This window comes from Coregonus clupeaformis, unplaced genomic scaffold (assembly GCF_020615455.1).
Source record: "Coregonus clupeaformis isolate EN_2021a unplaced genomic scaffold, ASM2061545v1 scaf0673, whole genome shotgun sequence".
NCBI classification, from domain to species: Eukaryota; Metazoa; Chordata; class Actinopteri; order Salmoniformes; family Salmonidae; genus Coregonus; species Coregonus clupeaformis.
Window position 1 is genome coordinate 222519 of NW_025534128.1, and position 6511 is coordinate 229029.

Genomic DNA, 6511 nt, shown 5'->3' on the forward strand with positions numbered 1-6511 from the left:
CTCATTAATCCCCCACTATGCGCCAGCTGCGCCCTCCTTTTTTGAAGGAGTGGAAGCAGCGTTGGGCATTTTTAGGGAGGATATTCCTCTTGAGGATGTGCTATCAGTGTTAGTCTCAGCTTCTGAGGCATCATCTGAAGGCGCTGACTCAGGAGATGACAGGGCTATTGGGGAAGAAATTAATATTCTATTGGAACAATTCATTACACTGACCCAGATGTTTAACACCCCTTTTCCTTCAGGAAATTGTGAGGTCATTACATCCCTGGATGATGACGCCACAGCCTCTCTGTGCTCTGAATTCTCAAGTCTCATTGAGTGTGCTGCTAAACAGCGGGAGATTAAGCTGCCCCCCATTCCCTCCAACCCGGAAGTGGATATGAGGAAGGGCGGCCGTCACTCTCGCTACAGCTTGGCGTCAGACGGCGGCCTCCAGCAGCAAGGGAGCGGGCCTCCCCCCCCCCCCTGCAGCGCCAGAGGTGCCGGCGAGAGAGGTCATTAAAGCGTCATCCTGGCATCACCCGAAGGGCGGCCAGAAGAGACGCCGTTTATGACAGGCGAGGGGGAGAGAACGGAAGACGGCGCAGCGCCTGCTGTGACCGAGCCCACTGTCCCCCCCCACCCTACCGTTGAGTGTATGGAGGAGAATGTTTTTTGTTGATGTGTGTAATAAAGTGTTGGCTCTACTTGACACTGTCAAAAAAGAGCCCCTTTTCCTTAATACATCCGAGAGCGTTCGACCTTCCTCACTCTCGCTCTCTCTCTTACCACTATGAGTGCAGCTCAGCCCACCATGGTGCGTTGCTGAACGCATACATAAGGCAGGTATATAAAAGGTATTAAGTGTACCTTATAAAGACCTCACTTTACAGACTCCTAGGAGTGCTGTAGTGAGTGTCTCACATAGCAGGCTGCAGTCTCAGCCAGATATGGCATGATGACGCGACCGCTATTCGGGACGGCGCTCTGTCTCAGGCTAACGCCTCAGTCAGTGCAGTTCAGACCCGTGCTGCGTTCACGGAGGGCCTGATTACTACGGTTACGGGCGTAACCAACGTATCGGCGCCCCCGTTTCTCTCAGAACGCGCTCATAATAACCACATTGGGGATGGCGCACTATCACAGACTAAGGTCTCGGTTAGTGCGATTCAGACCCATGCTGCGTTCACGGAGGGCCCGATTACCACGGTCACGAAGGTGCCCAGTGTATCGGTGCCCCCACTTTCCTCTGAACGCGCTAATACTCACCACACTGAGCGTGACTCAACCCACCAGAGGTGCAGAGTTGAACACACACAGATGGTGAAGGGTAAAACGGTATCAAGGCGCCGCCTTGTGTTACCTCATAGAGACCTCATATTACAGACTTCGAGGAGTATTGTAGTGAGTGGCTCTAATAACGGTTTGCAGTCACCTACGATGACGCAATCACTTGCTGGGGATGGTGCCCTGTCGCAGGCTGTGGCCTCGGTCAGTGCAATTCAGACCCACGTTGCGTTCACGGAGGACAGGAATACGACGGTTACAGGTTTAACTGACGTTTCTGCCCCCCCTTTTTGGTTCAGAACGCACTAATGTTTCCTCTCCCTTTCTTGGGAGGCCCGCCTTGGGCTGTTCCACCACCGCAGTGTTGGAGAACAGCGGCGGCAAGGGCCATAGAGGAATACAGGTCCTTCCTACTGGATGCACCACAGCTTCGTGCTCAGCCGCTTTCTCTGCATTGCTGGCAGTGGCGAAGAAGCTGCACCCTCTCACGCTGGCTAGAACAGACGTTGCAGAAGGGTTATGCTCTCCAATTCCACCGGACCCCACCCCCGTTCAGGGGAGTGGTGGAGACGGTGATGAAAACGCCAGACAAAGTGGCCGCTCTGATGACAGAGATTACGGAACTTTTGGCGAAGGAGGCGGTGACAGTAGTTCCCCGGGAGCAAAGGAACAAAGGGCTATATTCGCCTTATTTCCTAGTGCCCAAAAAGACGGGGGGAGTGAGGCCGATTTTGGACTTACGCATTCTCAACGAGAGCATAACCAAACGGCCCTTCCGAATGCTAACGACAAAACGTCTGCTGGAATGTGTCCAGAGAGGGGACTTTTGTACGAGCATAGACCTAAAGGACGCGTACTTTCATGTGCCGGTTCAGCCGCGTCACAGGAAGTTTCTGCGGTTCGCCTTTCAAGGGGTGGCGTACGAATACACGAGGATGCCATTTGGGCACGCCCTGGCACCTCGCACATTTTCCAAGTGTGTGGAGGCGGCATTGGAACCGTTGCGTCGTCAGGGAATACGGCTACTAGCCTACCTGGACGATCTACTGGTTCTCGCCCCGTCAGCAGAGCTGGCGATCACTCACACAACACAGACAGTGATGCATCTCACAAGTCTGGGGTTTGCTGTGAATTGGAAAAAGAGCGCGCCCTGGCCCACCCATCAGATTGTCTACCTGGGGATACAGCTAGACACTGTGAGGATGAGGGCTCGAATTTTGGACCCCCGAAGGGTAGCCTTGTTGCTAGCCCTGAGGAAGTGTCGTCCGAATCACACGGTGACGGCGCTGTCGATCATGTCACTTTTGGGTCTCATGTCGTCAGCCCACTCTGTGGTTCCGCTGGGACTCCTGCATATGCGCAGGATGCAGCGATGGTTCGCCCAACCAAGACTAGACCCATTGCGTCAACGTCATCGGTTGGTAGTGGTTCCCCTCTCGCTCAGTACAGATCTGAACTATTGGAGAAACCTGCGCGTTCTCACGCACGGAGTCCCGATAGGAAAGTGTCCTCTCACATCCCAGTATTCACGGATGCGTCCCTGATGGGATGGGGAGGGACATGTCAGACCCAAGCGATAGGAGGTGTGTGGCCTCAGTCAGGTCGTCATATCAACCTCTTGGAGTTGGAAACGGTTCGACTGGTTCTGACCCACTTCGCGTCTACCCTTCGGGGTCGCGATGTGCTGGTCTGGTCAGACAACCGGACCACAGTAGCTCACATAAATCGCCAGGGAGGAGTCAGGTCTCCTGCTCTCCATCGGGCGGCAGAGGAATTGTGGCTGTGGGCTCACGAGCACCCTCGCTCATTGAGAGCAGCACACATTCCGGGCTACTTGAACGTAGGAGCAGACCTCATGTCAAGAGGGGGTCCTCGAGACGACGAGTGGTGTCTGCATCCGGACATTGTTCTCCAGATTTGGGAACAATTCGGGAGAGCCGAGGTGGACCTATTCGCGTCACGCGTGAACGTGCAATGTCCTCTGTGGTTCTCTCTGAGGGAACAGGACGAACCGCCACTGGGAAGGGACGCCTTTGCGCACCAACCGTGGCCGAGAGTTCTCCTGTATGCATTCCCTCCGCTGTCCTGCATTCTCCCACTGCTAGCCAGGGTGAGGTCAGGGGGGCTGTCAGTGATACTGATAGCGCCCGATCGCCCGGGGGCTCCTTGGTTTGCAGAGATGAGTCAGATGTTGATTGCGCCACCTTGGCCAATTCCACATCGACGGGACGCGTTGTCTCAGGCGGGAGGAACGATAGGGAAATTGCCCATAATCGGCCAACCACTGAAGGCCTGGCTGCTGAGAGGGACAGGCTAGAGCGCCATGGGTTATCTGATGCAGTGATCAGGACCATACAGGGTTCACGTGCCACTTCCACTTCTAAGATGTATGCCAGTAGATGGAACGTGTTTTCACGATGGTGTGTCACACAAGGTGTAGACCCCATGAGCTGTCAGGTGGAGAGTATTCTCTCTTTTCTACAGCTAATGTTTGATAAGCAAAAATCGCCTGCCACTATTAGGGTGTTTGCAGCAGCGATTTCAGCTTGTCATGAGGGGTTTGGCAGAGACAATGTCTTTAGCCACCCTCTAGTGAAACGCTTCCTATTAGGAACGCGGCGACTTAGGTCAACACCTAGAGTCACGCTTCCTCAGTGGGATTTGGCTTTGGTACTCGAAGCGCTATATAAGTCGCCGTTCGAGCCAATTGAATCAAATACCCCTCAAGATGCTGTCTATTAAGACAGCACTGTTGCTCGCTTTGACTACAGCTAAGCGGGTCAGTGATTTGTGTGCTCTTTCGACGAGACCTGACTGCCTGGCCATCAATGGTGACCTGAGCAGAGCAGTGTTACGTCCTAACCCGGCATTTGTGCCGAAGGTTATTAAGAGTTCATATAGGTCACAGGCCGTGGAGCTGTGGGCTTTTTCTCCTCCTCCTCATAGAGAGAGGAGTGAGGAAAAGCTCCATCGCCTGTGCCCGGTACGCGTTTGGGCGTGTTACGTCGAGCGCACAGCAGCGATTAGGTCATCGCCTCAGTTGTTTGTGTGTCACGGTGCGGCTGCACTAGGTAGACCACTTTCTAAACAGCGGTTGTCTCACTGGCTTTGTGAAGGCATTGAGAAAGCTTATGAGGCAGCGGGGCGGCAATTGCCTCAGGGTATCAGAGCTCACTCCACTCGTGGAGTAGCGGCTTCTACTGCCCTTTTCAGAGGAACAGGGGTAGAGGATATCTGTAGAGCAGCATCATGGTCGACGCCGTCTCCATTTATCCGTTTCTATCTCTTAGATATGTCTTTTAACTCTCTGGCTCGATCTGTACTCAGCGTGGCTGAAGGGAGATCTTGAGCAAGAAAGAGAAGAGAAGCAGGACTGTGGACACAGGTTTCCATCAGGTCCGCTTTGGTTAGGAAGACGTGTTTTTGACAGATGTGTTTTCTAACTCTTTGGCTCGGTCTGTACTCAGCATAGCTGAAGGGAGATCTTGAGCTAGGAAGAGAGAAAAAAGCAGGACTATGGACAAGGTTTCCATCAGGTCCGCTTTGGATAAGAAAACATATTTTGTGGCATGACTCCTGACTGACAGGTTCAGTACAGTAGAGGCATGCGTTGATTGACAGAATGTGAGGTCATCTATCTGCTTGTTCAGTTTAGTATGACCCATGTTTTGTTCCTGCCCACTAATCTTTGGGATTCCATTGAGTGAGTGAGGTGGTCTACCGCGTTCACAATGTAGAGTGACACTTTGTGTCATTCCATTAGTGGTCGGTAGTGTTTTCACAGGATATTGAGGCACATCTATCTGCTAGTACAGAGTAGTATGGCTTCTATTCTGGTGATCTGCCCACTAGTCATTGGCATTGCCATTGGACTAGGTGGGGCGGGTCTTTAACCGATGACGGGGTATATTGTGACGCCCGTATGGGTTTTTAGTTGCAGTACTGTGGGACTTGGTCGCAGCCATTGCTAGGCCTGACCTTTTCGTTTCGATGGGAAGTGTTGGGCTCGGCAGGGAGTACATTTTGGAGCGCTACGCTCCGCCTTAAACCAATAGGAGCAGAGCTCCCCTATGGGGCGGAGCTCCACGATATAGAACGATTAGTTACCGGAGTGTAACTCCAGTTCTATGAGTGGAGCGGAGCCCCATAGGACTTAAGGCCCTGCCGACCCTCTCTAGTCTCGCTGAAGATAAATATCTCGGGGGGCAGATTGAGGGGAGGCATCCCCTCTTATAGGGACACCTGTACTCCTATTGGCTGCAGGTGTGTGCATAAGTTTGTCTCAGGCTGATGCTGCCTTAGGGCAGAGGGTAAACCAATAGGAGCAGAGCTCCCCTATGGGGCTCTGCTCCACTCATAGAACTGGAGTTACACTCCGGTAACTAATCGTTTATATATTTCATGTTACACGTTTCTTCAACAACATCTGGTAACCATCGATGGGCACTCCCCACTCTGATGTTATTACCTTGTACCTCAAGTCAGCATATTCCATCTAGCAATCATTCTAAGATAAACCCTAGTAAGCTCCCTCGAGATAATGGAATCCTTGGCATTCAGACTCTGTGGCACCATGTGGCACCAATAGTTACCTATCTAACAGATTTAACTTAGTTCCCACAACACTATGACAAGATATTATTATTATTATTATTATTATTATTATTATTATTATTATTGTTATATCACTTTACATTAGTGTGGTTATTACTGTTAGGTCTAGGGTCAGGGTTAGAGTTACTACATTCAGCAGTAACCCTAACCCTAGCCATATCTAGGACTAAAAAGAGAAGACGTTTTACAATCAGAGTTCTTTGTAATACTTCTTAGTCAGACAGAAATCACCCACATCTTATAGGTGGATGGGGTTATGACCATATCCAATTAATTGTTTTCTGCAACCAGATGAAATGAAACTGCCTTTCAGCAGGAAAAGCTTCTCTAATAATCCTAACCATTGCCGGGTGTCTTCAGAGACTGAGGTATAGAGACACACTGTCAAGTCAAATCATCTGGCTGTGCTTTCATGTCTAAACAGTTATTCTATTATATTATAAGATAATATATTATATCCATAGGCTCCACTCTGTATAGTGTTAATGATGACTGTTTGTTCTGTACATTGATTGAATGGTTAGGACTATCTCTCTGTATTCACAGATTAAATCCCAAGAGACCAGGAGACCTAAAGGAAGCCTTCAACACTGTATCCCTTCATCCAGTCATAGTAAACAACCTCTGTCTG